The sequence below is a fragment of the Monodon monoceros genome, unplaced genomic scaffold (genome assembly GCF_005190385.1).
Source record: "Monodon monoceros isolate NGI ecotype Baffin Bay Population unplaced genomic scaffold, NGI_Narwhal_1 Super_Scaffold_19, whole genome shotgun sequence".
In the NCBI taxonomy this organism is placed as follows: Eukaryota; Metazoa; Chordata; class Mammalia; order Artiodactyla; family Monodontidae; genus Monodon; species Monodon monoceros.
Genome location: NW_021703775.1, coordinates 70,480,152 through 70,502,879, shown reverse-complemented (window position 1 = coordinate 70,502,879; position 22,728 = coordinate 70,480,152). Strand labels below are relative to the sequence as shown.

General features: G+C 46.2%; 1 protein-coding gene across 1 annotated transcript in view; it reads left to right on the top strand.

The window, feature by feature from the left end:
- The first annotated feature begins 20,272 nt into the window (after positions 1-20,272).
- The window catches only part of KLHL29 (kelch like family member 29), a 309,933-nt gene continuing 307,477 nt past the window's right edge, over positions 20,273-22,728 (top strand). The window contains exon 1 of the mRNA XM_029231912.1: positions 20,273-20,872. The gene's annotated coding sequence lies outside the window, so the exon portion shown is untranslated. The remainder of the gene's footprint in view (positions 20,873-22,728) is intronic.

Below are 22,728 nucleotides of genomic sequence, written 5' to 3'. Positions count from 1 at the left end.
CAGCCCCCATGTCCCAGAGAGAGCTGGCCTCACAGTCACGAGACTGGCTAAGGGAGTAAGTTCTGTGGTCCAAGGGACGATCCATCTCTTAGAGCTGTCTGAGTGTCTGATTGTTCCACCAAGGATTCCCCAAACCAAGGCATAGAAGACAGACTGACCATCAGAGCCGAAGGACCCTGTGAGCTTGCCTGGTCCCATCCCACTCCCCACGCCTACCTTGTATTCCAAATGAAGAAGCTGAGGACCGAGGTTGAAAGAGGCTTGGCCATGGTCATATGGCAACGTAACAGCAGACTCAGAGACTCAGAACATCAGCTCAGGTTAGGGTTCCCAAAGGGGTGGGAAGAGGGTAGTTATAAAGTAAAGATGGAAAACTTTATTTATTTATATAGAGAATCAGCATTATGGTAAACTGAGTGATCTGATTGAGAATGTTCACGCTTAGCACATTAATCTCAATTTCAAAATACTTAAAAAATAGTAATTATAAATTATATTAAACAGAACTTAATAATTTATTATCAATGATGTTGAAGATGCCAAAAGACCTTGCCAGCCCTCAGTTGGGGATGCCTCAAAGTAATGCAGGAGATAGAGTTAAATGTGCAATGGCCTCAGGACATGTGCTGGAAACCACTTTTAAAAATAAATATCTGGAGATGTTGGCTTCTGTTTTTGACAGAGTAACTTGTATCAGGTTAACCATCCTGCTGAGAGCAACTATAAAAGCTAAATATATTGCAGAAAACAGCTGTTTGGAGTCATAGGAGAGTAACAAAAGCAGCCAGGACTTTAGGGGCCAAGATTCTGGAGAAAAGGGAAATGCAGTGAGTAAACCCTAAATGTCCCTCATGTTTTCCCTTCAGGGCATTTGCCAGTTCTCAAAGGGCATCACGAAGACAGAGAAGAAATATAAGTCTAGAACCGCAGCAGCCTTGCTGGTCTACGAAGACAAAAATTGGAATTCAAAGCTACCAAGGAAGCCAGAACATAGGGAACCCTTACCCTGGAGAAAGGTCCCATATATAGAAACAAGCCAGGCACTCCACATTTGAATTCCCCTCAATGAATTTTCTCATTCATAAGCTTTCCTTGTGATAGGCAAGAAACTAAGCAGTAAACAGCTTCTAAAAGGCTGGGAAACCCATCAGAGTTTCAGCAATCTCAAAGTGTTAGAAAGAAAAAATACTGACATTTGGGGCCCACCAAGGAGGAGAGGTTTTGGTAAATAACCTAGATTTTCACTGAGACAGCTAAAGGATTATACACCAAGAGAAAAGACAAGCCAGACAGAGACTAGCCCTCACAAAGCCCAAAATCCAGCCTTAAAATATCTCAATTTCTGACAGGATCAAGGTGATTTGCCCACTCTTTAACTGCCTGCTAGGGAAAAAAGATCCTCTCTAAGGGAAGGTAACATCATCCAGAGCCTTGACAAATTTTCATTTACAATATCCAGTATTTAATCAAAAATTATCCAGCATTCCATGAGACAGGAAATAAAGCCAAGTTAAAAAAAAAAAAGCTAAAGACTTTAGAAATACACAAGATACTGTAATTATCAAAGATACTGTAATTATCAAAGACTTTATCAAGCTAGTATTAGTATGTTCAAACAAATACACGAAAAGATAGAAAACTGCAATCTATTTTAAAAGAAACAAATAGAAATTCTAGAATTGAAAAATATGATAAGAAAAATTAAGGATTCAATAAATAGGTGATAGATAGGTTTAATAGCAGATTAGACACAGCAGAAAAGAGAATCAGTAAATTAGAAAATAACCAAACTGAAGCAGGAAAATAAAAGATTAAACACACACATACGTACATACTTACACAAAGAGAGAAAAGAGCATAAGAAACACAGTGAAAATAATCACTGTGGAATTTGAATCTCAGAGGAGGGCAAGAGGGGAAAGGGGGAAGACTCAGTATTTGAAGAACTAAAGACCGAGAATGATATCAATATACCCATTCAAGGAGCTCTAACAAAATCAAACACATAAAAACAAAGAAACTGACACAAAGGCACATCATAGTAAAGCTTCAAAAAGCAAAAGACAAAAAGAAAAATCATAAAATAGCCAGAGGAGGAGAAAGGATACGTTAGGAGCAACAACAAGACCTACTCAACGCAAACAGTAGGAGCCAGAAGACAGTAGAATGACAAAGCTAAGATGCTGAGAGAAGAGGGAAAAGTGTTAGTCTAAGACTCTTAGTCTATCCAGTAGAAATATCCTTTAAGATTAAGACAAAAATGTCAAGCAAATAAAAATTAAGAAAACATACGGTCAACAGATACATACTCTAAGAGAAATACTAAAGGAAGTTTTTCAGACAAAATGATCCCAGTTGGAAGAATAGTAATGCAGAATGCAATAGAGGGAATCAGAAATGGTAAATTTAAGAGCTAATCAAAATGAGTATTGGCTATTTAAAACAGTGAAAATGATGATGTCTTCTGGGATTTCAAATGCATGCTTCAAAAGAAGTAAAATGCATGATCGAAATAGCATAAAAGGAAGAAGAAAGTTGGGTAAATGGAATTAAAGTGTTGTAAGGTCCATTTATTGTCCACGAATGAGTAAAATTATTAAAGAGTAGATTCTGTAAAGGCATATGGTAAATCTCTAACAGAGCTTGGCAAACTATCACCCATGTCCAGATCTGTTCCATAGCCCATTCTGTACAGCTTAGGAGCTAAGAATGGTTTTGCATTCCTAAAGAATAGTTGGAAAAGAAAGAAAAGAAGGAGGAGGAGGAGGAAAAGCAGGAAGAAGAGGGGAAGGGGGAGGAGGTTGGAGAGGGGAGTCAGAGACTGTAAGTGTCCCTCAACACCTAAACTATTTACTATCTGACCTTTTACAGAAAAAGGATGCCAACTCCTGCCCTAGGGTAACACTAAACAAATAATAAAAGAATTTATAGCTAAAATCTAATAGAGGGAGGAAACAATAACAAAAAGCACTTTATTAAAATAAAGAAGAAGAGGAAAAGAGAACAAAAATCAGGTAGATCTAATATAAAACAAATAATTTGATGATAGAATTAACACCAAAAAATCAGGAATTTGTTAAATGTAAGCTGACTCGACAATCCAATCAAAAGTAAAACATTGTCAGACTGGAAAAACAATACAAGACCCAATTATATGTTGCTTACAACAGACAGACACATAAAGGGTATAAAACATAAAAGAGTATAAAACAATGTGCCCTGAAGACACTAACCAAAAAAATATTGGCTTAGCCATATTGATATCAAACAAAGCAAGACTTAAGGCAAGAAGTATTCCCAGAGATAAAGTGGAACATCTCACAATGGCAAAAATTCAATTCAGCAGGAATATTTAATAATCTGAAACTTGTATGCCCCCAAAACCAAAACCTAAAATATGCAAAGCAAAAACTGACAGAACTAAAAGGAAAAACAAATAAATCCAGTATTATAGTTGAATATTTCAAATACATCTTTCAGCAACTAATAGAGCAATCAGAAAATAAATCAGTAAAGATAAAGAAGATTTGAATAACATGATAAACAAAATTGACCTTGTTGGCAGATACGGAACACTGAACCCAACAGCAGCAGTATTATGTTATTTTCAAGCGTTCAGGGGACATTTGACAAAATAAACCATATTCTGAGTCACACGGCAGATTTCAATAAAGTGCAAGGGGTTGAAATTAAACAGAGTATGTCCTCTTACTAGAGCTGAAAAATCCTAGAAATCAATATGAAATACTTTAAAAATCCTCAAATGTTTGAAAATTACTAAGTAACACTTCTAAATCACTAAAACACTTCTAAAGCGAATCAGAACTTAGAAATCTGCATGGGAATTAGAAAATATTCTCAACTGAATAATAATGAAAAGCCAACATGTTAAAAACTTGTAACACAGAGCTTAAACTAGACTTAAGGGAAAAATGTATAGCCTTAAATGTATATTTTAGAAAAAAAAAGAGTAACAGAAAATCAGTGATCTAATGACTATCTCAAGGAGTTAGAAAAGAACATCATATTTAAGGCAAAGGAAATAAATAATAAAAATATAAGAAAAAATAAAATAGAATAGAGAAATAACAACTAAGCCAAAAACTGGTTCTTTGAAAAGACTAATAAAATTTACAAATCCCTACAAAGATTGCTCAAGAAAAAAAGAAGGAACAAACTACTAATCTCAGTGATTTTCTTTTTTTAAAAAATGTGCCATCACTAGAATTCATACAAACATCAAAGGGCCAATGAGAAGATGTTATGACAATAAGTTTGACAATTTAGATTAATTAGATTAATAATTCTTTTCTTAAAAATCACAAGCTGAAAATATTGACACAGGAAGAATTAGAAAGTCTTAATTATCCTATCTACTAAAGCTGAACACTGCATGCCCATGATCTGGCAATTCTACTCCAGTAGAAATGCCTACCTAGGTGCACAGAAAGATGTGTAAGGAATGTTTATAAAGACACTATTCCTGGGCTTCCCTGGTGGCGCGGTGGTTGAGAGTCCACCTGCCAGTGCAGGGGACACGGGTTCGAGCCCTGGTCTGGGAGGATCCCACATGCCGCGGAGCAACTAGGCCCGTGAGCCACAACTACTGAGCCTGCGCTTCTGGAGCCTGTGCCCCGCAACGAGAGAGGCCACGACAGTGAAAGGGCTGCGCACCACAATGAAGAGTGGCCCCCACTTGCCGCAACTAGAGAAAGCCCTCGCACAGAAATGAAGACCCAACACAGCCAAAAATAAATAAATAAATAAAGTTATTTATTTATTAAAAAAAAAAAAAAAGCCACTATTCCAAACAGTTAAAAACTAGAAGCTACCCAAGTGTCCATCAGTAGTAGGAAAGATGACCATATCATGGTAGTCATACAATGGAATACTATATACAACAATGTAAAAGCTGAACCCCTGCTACAGGCAACAATATGGATGAATTTCACAGACACTAATGTTGTGTGAAAAAAGTCATATACAAAAAAAATCCATACTGTGTGATTCAGTTCATGTGGCATCAAAGACAGATGTGGATTACTTGTGAAGGTAATGACTGGGAGGGGTGTACCAGGAGGCCTTGGAAGTGTGGGCAATGTTCTCTACCCTGGTCAGAGGATGCTCGCTATATAAAAATTTATCAGGATTCTTGAGATTGTGCACTTCACTGAATGTACAATAACAATTTTTTTAACTTACAAATAAATACTAAATAAGTCTCTGATGAAAGTTTGTTCCTGGGCATCTGTCTCTTTCTCATAAATAGTAGACAGCAATACAATAGTTAACCCCTTTATACTCTTACAAATAGAACTTGAGAGCATTTTACGGGCTTCCAACCTAGGATCATGCTTTTCCTATACTTTTTGGGGGAGAAATGATTCCCCTTCTGCTTGGGAATAAACAGTTCTCTGTATCTGATGGATCTACAGCATAAGGAGGATGGAATGTGAGATGAGAAGGAAGGGGCTTTGATTCCACCAATAAGGGACCAGCCCACATAAGCAATGGCGTACCTAACAGAGGAGCTAGCAACACCTTCTGAACTTTCTATTGGCTGTTCCCAAATGGGGATTTACAAGGAAAACCATTGGAGCATCCATTATTCAGCACACTCTTCACCCTTGAAGGGTTGGATACTGAATGGTGCCTTTGTTGCCAGAGAGTGGCCACTTTTGCAAAGGGGTGGGATTCCCTAGACAAGTCCTTCCACAAATCAGGGAGTTCTGGAGAAGAAAGAAAATTCAACTGGAAACAAATTAAAAAGGTAAAGCTGTTTTTGCCATGGTAACTAAGGTCTGCCCATACCTAGATTTATTTCGTTGACTGAAGTGGTTGTGTGGGTATAAGTGATTTTTGAAGAGCAAATTAAAAAGACTTTTTATAAGTCCCAGTAGACAACAATATAGTATTAGCTAACGGCAGCTGCCGTCTCTAAAATAATTACTTTTATAATAATCTGCTTATTAATGAAGTGATCTGCAAAATGGATAATGGTTTCTTTAGATTTAAAGCACAGGGATTCTTCCTTCCACTTCATTTTGCTTTTTTTGCAAAAGTATACTGTGAAGTAACTCAAAATTTGCTGACAAATTTTACATACAATAATTTCAGAAATGCATGTTCAAGTAGTATGAATTAACCCATATTTCTTGTATTGTGCCCTTAAATTATTCCCTCTGGTGAGAGAAATGTTCCAAAATTGGTTGTGGTGATGCTTGCACATCTCTGTAAATTTACTAAAATTGCACAGTTAACATGGGTAAATGTTTCGGTCTGTGAATTATAACTTAATAAAGCTGTTTTGGGGAAAAAAAGGGAAAAAATAAAATCAATTGAACATTTAAAAAATAATTTTCTCTGTTTCCCCAATCTTGTCACAGAAATGTTGAGTGTTGAGAAGGGAGTGTTCCAGGGAAAGGTGGCAACTACACAAAAGTGAGATGCAAGCCTGGGGAAAAGAAGATCCAAGAGTCCTAGCAGACCACAAACTGAACAATGGACACAAGTTGGCAGTGGAATGTTATTTTTAAGAAATCAAGCCCCCTATTAGGAAACGTTCTAAAAGCAGCACCTCTCATGCCTTAACACCAGAGTTCCGGCAGGAAAACAGACCCTGGGTAACTCCCAAACCCAGCACTTCCTCACTCGCTGCTCCTGCTACTTCCTTTTATCTTCATTAATTACCACTTTGTTTAGTCCTTATGTTGTCTAGTAAAGGTTAGTATCCACAGACATGTGGACTCTGACCTCTCCAAGGGCAGGAATTACGTTGTATTTTCCTTGTACCCAGAGTCAGTGAAAACCCCAGTGCCTAGCACAAAATAGGTGCTTAGTAAGGGCAGTTCCTATCTTTTTAGCTGAGCACCTTGCATAAACAAAGTGTTCAAAATGTTTCCTTCCCTTCTAGACTCTCAGGTGCTCGATCAATACCAACCTTATAACACAGGCTTGATGAAAGCTGCCATGGCATTTGCATGCCATGGCATGCCGTGTGAACCATCTAGAAACCACCTGCCAGGAGGGTGAGCTGGGTCCCAACAAGTGAACAGGACCTGAACCCAGTGGACCCAAGGCCCTTCCCCTCCTCTCCCGCCATCCAGCCACTGCTCAACGTCACAGTCAGATAACAGCCTCTACCCCACTTCCTGCGCCCTCTGGAATCTCTTGCTGGCAAATACAGCCTGGTGTCATCAGTGATCATCCCCCCAACATGGGCCTCAGGCCTCTCTCCAGCCAAGCTGTGCTCAACCTACATCCAGCTCAGTTTTGACCCAGAGCCCAGCCCTGCACAGCTAAGCACAATGAGAACTGGCGGCAGATGGATTGTGGGCAAGGCTGACACACTGTGGTTCCAAATGGTCAAGGTGCAGCACGCTGGAAGAATGACCAGAGTTTTAAAAGACATGCATGTTCATTGGCATGCCCATTGTCCCAGAGCAGCAGCGAGTGGCAGAGCCAGGACTAGAGCCCAGGGCCCTTGACTTTGGACCCAGTCTCCACCATGAGTTGGTCATGTGACCTTGAGCACAGCTCTAAGCCTCAGGGTCCCCATCCGTAAAATGGGGCATTGGCTTTCTCCCTCAGCTTTGCAGATGCTGGAAGAAATGTTCCAGCCCAGAGGGGCAGGAGACTCCTCCACTGCCTACCTCAGCAGGGCCTGAGCTCTAGTTTCAGGGGAAGTGGGCTTCAACCAGATGCCACCACTTTTATATCTGCCCTGGGGCCTAAATGCCATTGTCATCATTCTGTTCCTGTTGCCTCACTGAATCATTATGTTTTTAGCCTGCATTTCTGGGATCTTTTTACACTCTACTTGACAACTCTGTTACTTTGGGTTAAAAACAAACTTTTACAGCTGTATAGCCTTTAGTCTACAAAGATTGTCAGATCTGAATTCAGAAAATAACACTGTTCCAAACTCCTGTTGCTGAGAAGGCCCAAGGTGACAAAATCCAGGAGGGGCAAAAGCTGTGCACTAAAGATGCTAAGGAGATATAGCAGGGGAAGCCACTTAAATTTCATAGGTAGACAGAAGTGTCTGACTTATGTAACATTTCAGAAAAACAAGCTGCAATAATGACACTGCTAAATTAACACCATTAAAGAAAAGCAATTATTAGTGCTTAGAATTAAGGGCTCTGAGAATAATAAAAACATGCATAGTATAGTGTCAGAGTGGTGAGATCCCCAGCTCTTAGAGTCAGAACCCAGTCTGAATCCCAGCCTCCCTGTGTTCATGGAGGTGTAGTGTGTTACTTAACTGTTCCACAGCTCCAATTCTCCATTTGTTAAGTGGAAATAATGTCCAACTCTTCAAGACAGTGAGGGATCAAATTAAATGAGATAATATATAAATGGCTTGTAGTAGACAGAATAACAATCCTCCCAAAAATCTCACCATCCTAGTCCCCAAAACCTGTGAATATGGTATGTTATATGGCAAAAGGAACTTTGCAGATATGATTAAACTAAGTACCTTGAGATGGGGAGATGAATCTAGATGGGCAAACCCAATATAATCAAAAGAGCCCTTCTGAGAGGGAAGTAACAGGATCAGGGTTGGAGCAGATATGATAACAGAAGCAGAGAGAAAGAGAGAAGACAGACAGATTTAAGATGCTACATTGCTAACCTTGAAGACAGAGGAAGGGGCCAAAAGCCAAGGAATGCAGGCAGCCTCTTGAAGCTGGAAAAGGCAAGCAAAGGATCATCTCTTAAAGCTTCCAGAAGGAACAGAGCCTTACAGACACCTTGATTTTGGACTTCTGACCCCTGGAACTGTAAGATAATACGTCTGTATTGATTTATGCCACGAATTTTGTAGTTATTTGTTACAGCAGCAAAAGAAACAAAAGACAACAACAAAACAACAACAAAAAAAACTGGTACAGGATTTTGGAGCCTACTTTAGCACTGTGCCTGGCACATGTTAAGTTATCACTAAATGGTAGCCAGTAATAGTAGCTACTAATATTTGGACTCTAATGGTTTCTTTGTGGCCAAACACCCAAGCGATGCCTTCATCCCTTCCTTGAAGTCCCAACAAGGGATTTTCTCTCTCCACTTGGTCATGTCCATTGACAGGTGCTCCTATCTCTGAGCAGCCTGTTGTTTGGGGCAGCTGTGAGATGGCTGGAGAGGGTTCATTCTCACGTGGACCTGAAATCTTCCCATCTGGCCTTTGAAGTCTGCCTGGGTCCCTCTGCTCCTGACACCCCTTCAGATAACTGCATACAGGTCTCAGCTAACCCCATGGGCTTCACAGCTAACCCCTGAGTCCGTACAGGGCTTTGGGCAGCTGAACAACATCTTTGGTGCCTCTCAAACTGCAGCTGCTGCCTCTTAGCCCTGGACTTGTGCAGGGGACTGTTTGGACCCACATGCTCAATCCTATCATTTGTCTGTTTCATCTCATATCATTACATTTAGCTTAATATTTGAGCCTATTCTTCAGGCCTTGTTATGCCAACCAATGTATTCCCTACACATCATCTCAAAATTTCAGGATTAACTAAGTCATATATGTCTGCATCACTAATAAAAACATCAGATGGAACCATGGCTGTGGCCATTCACTAGAAATGTACTTTCATACTGATAGTGATTAGCATCTTTGGGTATGTATTACCCAAATACTAGTCTGCAGTTGAAATTATCTTACACACAAATTTATCATGAAATTCCTTGACAAATACCAATCCGAGGTATGCTTTGCGTCTACCATAGCTAACACAATTCCCTGACATAATAATCTAGCAAGCCTATCACAAAACTGGGAACACAGTTTCCTGGTTGTGGCTTGCTCTTAAAGAAGCCACACAGGCTTTTAGAGAATTCTCCATTTTTCATATGCTCACAAATCAGCCTTAAATAATCAACTTAATGAGGGTGAATAGACTATCCCCACTTTTGAAGTCTACATAATCTTTTCTCCTCTTTACTAATAAAAGCTATATTTTCCCATCTCTAGTGTTCCATTTTCTTTCCCACTCTCCATGTTCCTTAAAGATTATCAGCAGAGGCTCTACAGCTCTGGTGGTGAGTTCTCCCTACTCCCTGGGGTGTAATTTGTCCTGGCCAAGAGACTTGAGATCATTTACAGCAGGTTGGAGCTTGTTACAATCTCTTTACTCATCTTGAACTTCAATTTTCTCTTACCACAGTTTTCTATTTCTTTTTAGTCAGTAGATTGTTCTCGGCAAAGAAAAAGGAGGTAAAATCCCGTTTTTTTGCTGCCATTCTAAAAGGCAAATAGCATCACGTTACTTGGTCTACTCTAAACCCAGGAGTGGCTGGTTCCCCTTCACCTCCAACAGGGATTCTCAAACTCCTCTAAAGTGCTTGTTAAAAATGCAAATCCTCCAGAGAATTCCCCTCTCAATTGCTGTATTAGTTAGGGTAACAAACCCAAAATAATAAAACAGCTCAAACACAATAGAATTTTATTTCTTGTTTTCTTGAAACCCCAAAATGGGTGTTCCAGATCACTGGTTGGCCCTCTCCAAACAATCATTCAGCGACCCAGAGCTTCCTGGGTTTTGTTGCCCTGCCGTCTTTAACATGCGGCTTCCAAGATTCCTGTGTTTGCCTGCATCAACATGGAGAGAGGGAAAAGAGCATGGAAAGCATGCAGGGCAGATTTTAATGGGTCAGGTCTGGCAATGGCACATATTACTTCTATTCATATGTCATTGACATGAGTGCACCTAACTAAAAAGGAGACTAGGCAATATAGCCTAACTGCAAAGGACGCTGGGAGATGTAGTCCAACTGCAAAGGATGCTGGGAGATGTAGTCTAGCTCAGGAAGAAGAGAACATGGTTATGGTGAACTATCTGCTGGTGTGGATGTAGGGTTACGCTTAGGAATCAGCCTCCCATGTGATCCTGATGTAGGACCCCACTTTAAGCAACACTGCCCTGTTAAGCCCCAGTGTAGAGTCTCCAAGGCCCCATGTAAAATGGCCTCCTCTTTCTTTTCAAGCCCTGTCTGCACTCTCCACCCTGCTCTAATCGTATGAAGCACCAGCAGCTTCCCCTGCCTGTCCTGTGCTTGGCCATTCTTGTTCTCCCTGCCCTTCCTCCTATTGTTCATTTGGCGAAATCCTGCTCATCCTTAAGGACTCAGCTCAAGTGTAATCTCTTCTGTACAGGCTTCCCCGACCTGCCTGCTCCCAAGTAGCACTGGCAGTGCCCTTCCCAATGTCCCAGTGCTACCTGTACTGAATCTCATTATGGTATTGATCATGGCCTCGTTTATATGTGTCTTCGCATTAGACTGAAGATCCTCGAGGGCAGCGACCTTTTTTTGATTATCTTTCTATCCTTAGCCCTTGGCACTCTGCCTGGTACACAGTGGCACTCAGTAAGAGTTTGCACCACAGAAACCCGCAGTATTAGACATCTTACCACAATCACCAATCAGATCCTTTCTTGATTTTCTGCTCATGTCAAATAAGAAAAGCTGTTTTGTAATCCTGACCATTTTGCTGCCTTCATTAATTATAGCTCATTAGGTGTGTGTAACTCGACACCCTTCTGTCCTTTTTCCAGCTGCACTCAAAGGTGAACTTTCCCACGGTCCCTCTGGTTTCATCAACACCCATTCCCACCTGACTATTTCTCTTCAAGAGCATTGGCAACTACACATTAAGAATTCTATCAACAAGAGTTCTTGAGCCATCTTCCCTTTCGGAATCTCTTGTAATGTCTCCTGATCTCTTGGGGACCTTCAGAAGCCTGAAAACCTGAAACCCAGCGAACACCTCCTACCATGCCCACTCTTCCCCTCCCTGAACGCATGGAATCTAAGACAATTGTTGTAGTAGTCAGCCTCCAAGATGGCTCCCAATGAGCCCACCTGCCGGTATCCACAGCTTTGTGTCCCTTCTCACGTTAAACCTCTGTTGGTCTATGTTGTTTGTCCAAGATTAAGTTATAAAAGACATTACAGCTTCTGTTGGCCTCTCTCTCTCAGATCACTTGCTGCTCAGGGAGAAGCCAGCTACCATGTCTTGAGGCAGCCCTGTAGTGAGACCCACATGGCAAAGAACTGAGGCCTCTAGCCCACAGCCATGTAAGTGAGCTTGGAAGCAAATCCTCCAGTCCCAGTGGAAACTTGAGATAATTGTAGCCCCAGCTAACATCTGACTCCAGCCTCATGGGAAATCCTGAGCCAGAGCCACCGAGCAACGCTGTTCTTGGATTCCTAACCCTCAGGCATTGGGTGAGATAATAAATGTTGCATAAGCTACTAAGGTTTCGGGAAATTACTAATACAATTGGGGGCTTCTCTCTTATTCTAATCTTAACTTCCAGTGTCCTTTAGGTCAGATTTCAGTGGCATGAGTGGTATGACCAAAGGCTGGGGATGCCCAGAGCTTACCAGTGTGAGGCACCTGGTATACGCTTACGTAGTGAAAAGGCACAATACGACATCAGACTTCCATTCTGATTTTGAGACGTGCATCCAGAATGAGCCAGCCACATCCCCCCTCCAGCCAATGAATTGTATCACACTCCCTACTGATGAAAGAACATCTGCTCCTCTCTCTATGTGTCTGCATTAAAATTTTTAGACTCAGGATTCATCAATTCCCACATCCTTTGCTGTAAAGAATATAAGAAAAAAATTTTTAAGAAAATTAAAGGCTTAGAACAGTGTCTGGCACATAGTGCTAAACTAATATCAGCTATTATTGATATTTTCATCATCGGTACATCATTATTTTATATACTGTCACCCCAACTAACATCTCTGTTGCTTTTGAACAATACATACACATCTACTGCCACATGTCAATCTTGACTCCCAGGAAAAACAGTCCTGACTATAATGATGAGTTTATATCTGCAACCCTTTTAAAATCTTAAGTTCATTAATAGGATTTATCTGCAGATCGGTATATAACCATCTCAGATTCCAAATATTGCTCTGACTCTTTCCAAGCCCTAGGTTTTTCTAAACCTGCTATTCTAATGCTAAGTTCTGGTTATTTCTAATGAAATTTTACATTAGCCAAAACTCTCTGGCTAATTTTGAAACTGACCTGAAGCTACACTGAAATTATCAAGGGTTTAGCATTAAGCTAGAAGATACCTACCTGTTGCTTTCTAGGAAAATTCACAACCACCTAAATGAAATATGTCCAATTTGCAACGCTTTTCCTGAATTGGCAAAAAGTAAACCTATAAAGAATTGAATTTTTTTTTTTTAATGAAATCATCCGGTAAATATTTTTCAAAGGTTTAGAAGTAGTAAAAAAAAAAAGTTACCACAAAGATCTGTAGTGTTACACTTTTCCATGATTAGCATTTGTCTCCAAAGTCTAAAGGAGAAAACTTTTACCTCAATAATACTACATTCTTCCATTTACAGCAGGTCTCTGATTTTTTAAAACACTTTCTATTCAAGACATCTTTTTTGACCTGATACAAATGTGCCTTTCTTTATACAATCAGGTAACCTGGTGCATTTGCCCCTTTTCCCCTTAGAGATCCTAATTGTAGAACCCATTCATCTCGTGTGCCTAATGCCTCTAACCCCACGGTCCTCCCTTTGGGTTCTATCTGTTCTATTTCATTCCCAAATGTCTCCTTTTGCCCCATGTTTTAACCTGTAAATTGCTCATGACGTCTTGAAAGTAGGTAGGTCACAAGTCTTAAATAAATAAAAATAAATTAATGTGTTTCTGACCAGTTGTATATGAACGGAATGTCTACTAAATCCGCCACACATTAAATATCAAAGGGGAAATCTTCACTTACGGGCAGCTCATGCATCCTTTTGTAATGTAAACTAGCAAATCCTTCTGTTTTATCATTTTGAATTTTCATATATCATATTTTCTTATATCAAGATGCACCTGGACCAGATGGTGATTTTTATCACAGGCTTAGGCTTTTTTTTTTTTTTTTTTGCAATACGCGGGCCTCTCACCGCTGTGGCCCCGCCCACCACGGAGCACCGGCTCCGGACACGCAGGCCCAGCGGCCACGGCCCACGGGCCCAGCCGCTCCGCGGCACGCAGGATCCCCCCAGACCAGGGCACAAACCCGCGTCCCCTGCACCGGCAGGCGGACTCACAACCACTGCACCACCAGGGAAGCCCCGACTTAGGCTATTTTTACGACCCTTAGTAAATATTCAGAGAGTACCCTGAGTTCAGGCCCTATTGCTTTTCTCTTCCTTGTCACCTCTGATCTCTTGGGGACAGAGCCTCCGGGGCCAATGTGTTGACAGTCATGTTTCCATCGGGCATGACCTCACAAATTCCTCCTTCCAGACACACTGCACATAAAGTGTACGCAGCTTCACAAATTCGAGTAGGGGTAAACATGAAGATAAAATACGGGGACACGTATTCCAAAAGACCCCAAATCGCTGAAACCATTTACTTCACCCTGCAAACCGAGATTTATCTCAGACTCCAAGAGTGCCTGCAGCTTGACTCCCAACACCGCCGTCTTTGGGGAGAATAGTGAACTTGTTCCCTGGAGGATGGGCTGCCTTTCGCTTATGAACATGAAAGGCAGCCTCTAGTTTTGTGGATACAGAAATAAACAATAACTCCTGAGACAGTGTCCTGGGCTTGGCCGTGTTCATGAAACAGCTGATTAAGATGAGATTTGTGGCCAAAGGCTCTGCGTGGTGGTCCCTCTGCCTCCCGCTGTGTTCCCCCCAACAGCCTGTGGGGACTGTGACACTCTCTCAGGCAGCCTGAGTCCAGACAGAGAGCAGAGAGCACAAGGGTCTCTGTCCTAGAGACAGAGCAGAGCAGTCACCTGCCCTGGATGGGCATTGTTCTGCTTCTGGCCCAATCCAGGGCTTCAAAATGACCACACTAATGACATGGTCCTGGCCCCAAGTTCTACTGAAATCTCTGAGGGCGATAAAAGACATTGGCACCAGTGGATTCTGGAGTCAAACAGGGAACCAGCAGGCTGGAACCTCTTTACTCTTAAAAACAGCTTAAAAAATATGCATGCAAAGAACTATGAGGATTCAATCTTCTCTCAAAAGTCTCCTGCGTTTTCCCTTTAGTGAAAACCTGTTTCAGTGATCGAAAGACTCCTCTAACACTCAAATAAAATGTTCCTTTCAACGATCCTCCCAATCATTTGGGTCTTCTTTTTACACTCTCTAATAGAGAAACATTAGGCCCTTCTTAAACGTCGAAAAAGTAAAGTGGAATTTTGGTCACTGTGAACAATTCAACACCCAATAAATATGTATTGAGCAACTATGAAACCCATTCCTTTGACCGCCGTGTTTGAAGAATCACTTTATCAATGGGGAGAGTAGAAACTGCTCTCGTAAATCCCCCGAGCTGGTTTGCTGTCGGTTTGGGAGTCAGAACCATCCAGGAAATTTGCTAGTGGCTCTGTCTAATTAGCACTCCTGCCACCTGCAAACAACTGGTACTAAAAAAAGCTGCTGCATTCCCACCATTGAAAATGCCAAAAAAGACACCACCAGTTTCACTCTGAATCTTAGAATCTAATAGTTCACTGATTTGGGCAAAGAAGGAAAACACATTTTCATTTTCACCCAAAGGAAATGACTATTACCAGCAAGCAGTGTTTCAGAAACTCTCACACTGGGATGGGTCCCCCAGTCCAGGAATCCTACTCCTCTACCCTCCTGGCCCCTGCCTTCCACTCTGGCAGCTCTGGGTTCCCTCTGCCCCCCAGGAAAAACCTCCTCATTCCTCAGGTCCAGTCTGACACCCACCCACCCATCCTGACCAGCCCCACTCTTACAGATCATCCCTATATCCCACAACACTTGGAGTCTTTTCCCTACATCTGAGCACTCAGTTATGCTTCTTGATAACAACTGTTGTTACCTTAGCCTCTGTCAAGAACAAGAACCAAGTACAGTAGTCCCACCTCATCTGCAGGGAATCCGTCCCAAGAGCCCCGGTGGATGCATGAAACCGCAGACAGTACCAAACCCTATAAGCCCTGACTTTTATCCTATACCGATGGGCAGGTAGCGTACACAGTGTGGATACACTGGACAAAGGGATGATTCACATCGCGGGCAGCATGGCATGAGATTTCATCACACTACTCAGAATGGCATGCAATTGAAAACCTATGAATTGTTTCTTTCTAGAATTTTCCATTTAATATTTTCAAACCGGGGTTGACCACAAGTAACTGAAACCACAGATAAGGGGGAGGGGGAAAATCCTGTATTGTATTTGGATGCCTCAGCCCCTTTTGGGGCACAGGGTAAAAATGAGCAGAGTGAGAAGCGCACCTTGTACCTTCCCTATACTCCTGAGAGCACCCAGCACAAGGCTGAGCGTGCGGGAGGTCCTCTGCAAATGGCTGATTGCATGATTAGCATGTGCCTTTGCCACGCATCCACAGAGCAGGGTGGCCACAGTGAAAATACAGCAGCTGTGACTTCTTACTTCCTGCTTTAATCAACACCATGGGGTTGAAATGCAGGACACACAGTAGGTGCTAAATAGATTTTTATGGATTGATTAGCCACTGGAGGGACAGTGACTTATGTAGGATTTATTCATGCTTTTGATGCCAAATGGGGGTGGTTTTGGTGGAGCAGAATGTTAGAAAAACAAAACAGCAAACACAAAACCAGACCAGCAGAGAGGCTGGCTCCTGCTCTATTTATACCCACTTCGCTCCTGGAAACAGATGTCCTCTCAGACCTGAGGGTTTCTGACGAGGCGTCCACTCTTCCAAGTGACCTATGCATTCAGTAAACAAAGAGATGCTTTTCCCTCTTCTACATCAGCCCTCTGTGTCCTAAGACTGATTCCTAGTCCTGACTCCAGGACTGGCTGCTGATAGAGGCAAAATCAGCGTCCACTGTGTCTTCTCCAAGGGAAAAGCACTGGGTTAATGACAAAAGAAACTGCATTTGTGTGTTGAGGATGGTGAAAAGAACAAAGGCTTTGGAACCAAGCGACCAGACTCAAATACCAGCTCTGCCATTTACTGGCTGTGTGATTTCAGGAGGTCACCTACCCTCTCTATGACTCAGCGCTTGGGGCTGCTAACACTAACTCCACAGGTTGCTATGACCATTGACCAGGTATTGTGGGTAGAATACCTGGTACAATGGTTGGCACATTGCAGCCACTGAGTAAATGATCGCTTTGTTGTGATTACTATTTATAAATACAAACAGGGAGGGAAGTCCATCTCAGCCACAGTGGGCACTCCCAGACAGTAATGCTGTGGCTTCCTCTGGTGCCTCTCCAGGTGACGGCGGTAGCCTTTCCAGAACAAAGTCCTTGTCTGATGGACTGCGCAAATAATGGTCTATGCTCTGAGTGGGAAATGCATGTTCTGCAGCATTCCAGTCTACCTCCCTGGGCCTCACAAGTCCACTCCTTCACAACCCATCTGCTTGGAGCAGACACATTAGTCCTGATCTCAGAGCCCAGCTTGGGGCATCCTCGTCAGGACAGGGAGGGCTGGGTTTTGAAGCTCACTCTACAGAGCTTGATCCCGTGCTTCATGGAGAAATCTTTGACCAGGGCTGAAGAAGCTCTCACGTGTAACACCGAACAAACCGCATTTACCACAGAGAGAGATCCATGCTAACCATGGGGCTTATCCCAAATACCACAAAGCAGGGCAGTGAAAAACCCAGGACAGATCCCAGCCACGGGCAAGGTCTACACAGATCTCTTACACAACACAGAGCAGATCCACTGTATGTCACCAAGAGCCTGGGGGAACAGGGGCAGATGACATGAACAACAGCACTTCAGGTGAAATGGAGTTCATGTCTAGACCAGAGCCGACTCTTCCTAAGTCCAAACCCAACAGTTCCTAGCTAGGCGGAGCCCCACGGCAGAGGAAGATCTCAGCTTCAGACTCTGGAAATCCTTATTTGCATTCAGGCTCTGGGGATAAAAGAAGGGTGGGGTGAGGAGGGGGTAGACTAGCCCACTGTGATTTTACTTCACACAGCTTTTCTCATTTTCCTGACAGGCCGGCACCACCCCTGCGTGAGCCGTTATCAAGATCCAACCCTGAAGGCGTTGCAGCACTCTAGAACCAGCACCCCTGGCATCACCCGGCTGGATGCAGATTCAGCACAGTCTCTCTTCTCTGATAATGCCAGCAGGGAAACTGGGAGAATCCTTACACCTTCACCTAGAGATGCAGCTGAGGAAGGATTCCTGGAGTGCGTATTTCCTGCTTTCATTTGAGGATCATTCAAAATCACGTCAGACATTATGAGTGCCTCAGATTGCCAGATTTTAACCTATCCCTTAACCCTGCAAACCTTAGCCACATTTCCATAATGTCTACACCTGTCCTATGTGCCACTGCTCCAGGATGTAGCCTGGTGGATCCCACAATCTCACAGCTGGTGGACCCATGCAGATCATTTCAGAGGACAGCTTCCTACAACATGAATGAACATTGACTCACCTGTGCCTTTGTTCTCTTTGCATTCAGTGCTTGAAGTGTTACCTGCGTCCTTTTTTAAAACCCCAAGTAATCCTTCTTTCTCCTTTCTCCCATCTACATTACCCTTCAATCACTTTTCATATACCACGTTCAGACCGTGGCATTCAAACCACATCTCGCGTTCCTCTTCAGGTTGTTGGAGGAGCTTTTGTGCCCCCACTCCCACTTGTTCCCCCTTCAAGGCACCCTCGATCACCCTTGCTTAAAGACACACCACTTCTCCTGGCTGACCCCACCATCAAGGGGGGATTCCTCGCTGCAGTGCTTTACTCTGTCCTCTCCCCACCGCCAGGCTTCACACACCAAAACTTCATTCGATTTTTTTTCTTTTTTCAGAAAATGCAGTTACTGTAATACCAACGGGTCCTTTCCCTGGTGCTCTCATTCCCTTTCACTGATGGTCCTCCTGCTACTCTCAGTAGATGATTATTATTTATTATTTATCAGCCACCACACACTGCACTCTGCTTCCCACAGGATACTGAAGAAGGCACAATCCTTGCACCGAGTTTACAGCCAAGGAGAGAAGAGGCCTGGATTCAGATATCACAGGAGTAAGCTGAAAGAGATTTACCAACGAACCCTCCCCATGCCCTGGCAGATGGGGGGCGGGGCCTGGCAGAGCCTGCCCCGGGCTGGCTCCGCCCAGTTCAAGCCAAATAGCGAGCAGCTCCCTACCTTTCCACACCCACCTCCCCAATTTCTACCCAGGTCTCGGGCCTCAGCGGCTTCGCCGGGGAGGCGGGGGGGGGGGGGGGGGGGGGGGGGGGGGGGGGGGGTTGAACTGGGCGGAGCCAGCCGGGGGGGGGCGGTGCCAGGCCCGGCGGGGCGGGGGGGGGGGGGGGGGGGAGGGTTGTTGAAGCCCAGAGATGGGGGATGGGGGAAAAAGATATATTTCCTCTGAAATTCAAAACCAAATGAGGGGGAGGTAGGGGTGGAGGGAGAGGGCAGGGAATAAAAGCCAGATCTAGATCTACCAAAGAAGGGAAGACTGGTGCTGAAATGAAATGTTCTGGCACAATGGAAAGCCCGCACTGGGGCTGCCACGGGCTTCCAGCCAAACCTTTCCTATCAAGGTTGAAGTTAGGGTCTGTGTAGACAGCGTGTGGAGACGGGGAAGTGGTGGAACTAAGAAAGTCAGTGTAGACAGGGTGGGAGTCAGTGTAGACATGGAAGGCTGGGGTGGCCTGAGTAGGGGCTGTCTATAAACAGAGAGGTCCTGTGGATTCAAGAGGGTCAGTGTAGACAGGAAAGTCCGTGTACACCGAGGAGAGTCGAGGGTCGGTGGCCAGGATTTACAGGGCTAGCCGTGGTTCTTCAGAGATTTGGACAATTCCTGCTCCTTACCGTGGCTGGAGTGTCATAGGGAGGGCGGAAGCTGAAAGACGATTGGAATTTTCGTTCTCAAACTTTTCCGCCAGTTTCCTCAGGTGTTGAGAGAGGACGGCGAGCTCGCCTCGGTCCCGTCAGCCAACCCTGGGCGGGCGGGGCCGGGAGGCCGGGTCCCAGGAGCCGGGGCCACGCGCCGTGCATCTGCCGGGCGCGGCCGCCGAGCGGGCCGAGCCGGGAGCCACCGCAGGGGGGCGGGGACGGCGTACGGACGGACGGACACACCCGCGAGCACTCCTCCCGGGCCCGGCGCGCGACTGCTAGGTATCCCTCGAGCCCCGGGAGCAACGCCGGGCGCCCGGCCGGGGGCGCCCCGCCTCCCCCACCCTCCGCCCCCGCCCACTCGGGCGCCCGTGATTGGCTCCGCCCGCCCCTGGCTGCACGCCGCAGCCCGCCTCCCTCGCAGCTAAAGCAGACGGTACCCGGAGCGGAGCGAGCCAGAAGGGAGCATGGTCCCTGCGCCGCGGCCGCGCCAGCCCCCGCGCAGCCGCCGTCCCCGCCGCCGCGGATCTAGCTGCAGCTCCAGCCCCAGCCCCGGCTCCGCAGGGCCCGCCCGCAGTCCCGGCGGCCGCCGCGCCTGAGTGCAGCCCCCGCCCGAAGCCCGAGCCCCGAGCCCGGAGCCAACCCTAGCCCCGCGGCCGCCGCGGCTGCGGGGAGAGTGGGGGGGCGATGCTGCCGGAGCCGCCGCCGCCGCCGCCGCCTCGGTGAGAGCCGCGCCGCGCCGCGCGTAGCCGCACAGGCTGACAGGCAGAAGGACTGACTTCCCTCTCTCGGGCATCTTTCCTGGGCTGCCGGGAGGCGGCGGCGGAGGAGGAGGAGAAGGAAAAGGGGGAGAAGGCGGAGAGCAGGAACGCGAGGAGGTGGACCTGGATCCGTTTCTCCCGGCCAGGACCCGAGCGGCCCCAGCTACAGCTACCCGCAGACGCCGTCCCCTATCCATCAGCCCTCCTGCTCCCACTCGCGACCCCAGGCTCTCTGCGCGTCGGACCGGGGCCAGAGCCGCGCGGCCGGAGGTAAGAGCCAGGCTAGGGCGCCAAGGATGCGGCGCCAGGGACCCAGGGTCCTGGAGGCTGCGTGGGGCCGGGCCGGGCTCGGGAGCGGGGCCCGAGTACCCAGAACGCTGGGCTCGGCTCCCGCGGCGGCGGCGGCGGCAGGAGCCTCCCGCGTCTGGACTCGCAAGGCTGCAGGAGCCCTTGCGCCTGCGCTGCTCCAGGGGGGAAAAAAGGCGGCGGGGGGGGAAACTTCCTGCCCCCGGGTGTGTATGCACAGGGGCTGCCCGAGGCCAATGTCGCTGTGGTAGGGGGCGCTGGAAGCGAGTGTGACCCCCCCCCCAGCCGAGGCAGCTCTTCGGCTGGGCCCGACAGCATGCGTCCCTCTCCAAGCCAGCTCCCCTGAGCGGCCCAGGGCCCGAGCCGGGCTGGGGGCCAGGAAGAGGCAGCGGAGGGCTGGACCCTGGGGGCGGCCACGCGTCTGGCCTTTGGGGAGGTGCGCGCCTCTGTGCAGCGGGGAGCCAGGTTGGAGTTTCTGATCCCTCCCGTCCAACGACCCGCATTTGGGGACCTGGTCTCTTCACTCAATCCCAAGTAACTTTCGAGGTAGAAGAGCGAGAAAACCACAGGGAGGAAGCCCATACAGACCTTGTTGTGACCCGCCTTCCCTTAACGCCTTGTGGGTGCCAGCGTGTTTTGGGGGGGGCGCGGAAAGGAGAGCGTACGGGGCTGGTGAAGCGGCTAGGATGTGTGTTGGGTGGGGAGGGGTTGTTTATGTGCGGGATAGTGTGGACGGGGAGATGTGTAATGTGGGAGTGTGGACGCGCGCCCAGACTGCCGCGGGAGGTGCCAGGTGGCAGAGGGCTCACGTCCGGGTCTCTGTGGCCTGGAGCGAGCCGAGAGCGCGAGGGTTATATGCGGTCGCGGCGCGGTTGCGGACGCTGGGCAGTGCGGGCTCTGGGCCCCGAGGGAGGGGAGAGCTCGCCCGGGGTCGGGAGAGCAGAGTCGAGAGCCCGGATAGGTCCGAGGCAGCTCCCGGGCAGGTCGGGTCTGCGTTGGCTGGGGAAGGCGGAGACGCGCTGGCTGCCTGCAGCCAACGGTGATGGGGCCAAAGCGCGAGTCTCGGATGCCTGGGTCCGCTAGCTGAGAAGCCAGTTGTCGTTCCTGAGCTCTGGAACCCAATGGTAGACACGGTCAGTTGGTGGGTCCCCCCGCGGGTCCCTAGGGAGCCGCCGCCTTTGCCATCCCTGCCGCTCTGCAAACGCTCTCCTCTCTCTCTACGGTGCTTGCGCCGCGGCGCGCCCGGGGCGAATCGTGGGCGCAGGTATTTATGCAGCATTAGACGAGACCTCGGCGCTGGAGGGACGGGACCGCTGAGGACGCCGATCTGCTGCTGCCCGCGAAACTTCCACTTCGTCAGCTCAGGGAAAGTCAGGCTCCACTGCTGCAGGCTCCAGCCTCTCACTAGCCGAGCTATGCTGGGATTCGGACTCCTCTTGCAGTGACAGATCTGTCCTGGTTACAGCTGTATTTACCCTAATTTCAGTCGCTTTAAAGTCATCTGTCTACTCACTACAGAGTACCTTTTCTTGCCATGCGGTCTTATCTCCAACTCAGCCCTGGGAGGGCAGATTTAAGGAATTATTTCGGTTTAGGATGAATGACAGCAGATTTAATTAGCCCACCTCATTCGTGATGTTTTTAAAAATTACAATGGAGAGTGCAGAGCTACTTTTTTCACTTTTTGGAGGGGAGGGCATGATGAACAACTTTATCGATTGTTCATCCCGACTCTTGGCCAAAACGTCGGATAATTCACAGGTGAATACTTTAAAGGCTGGTTGGCATGCATGTATTTGAGTAGTCACATATTCTAGGCA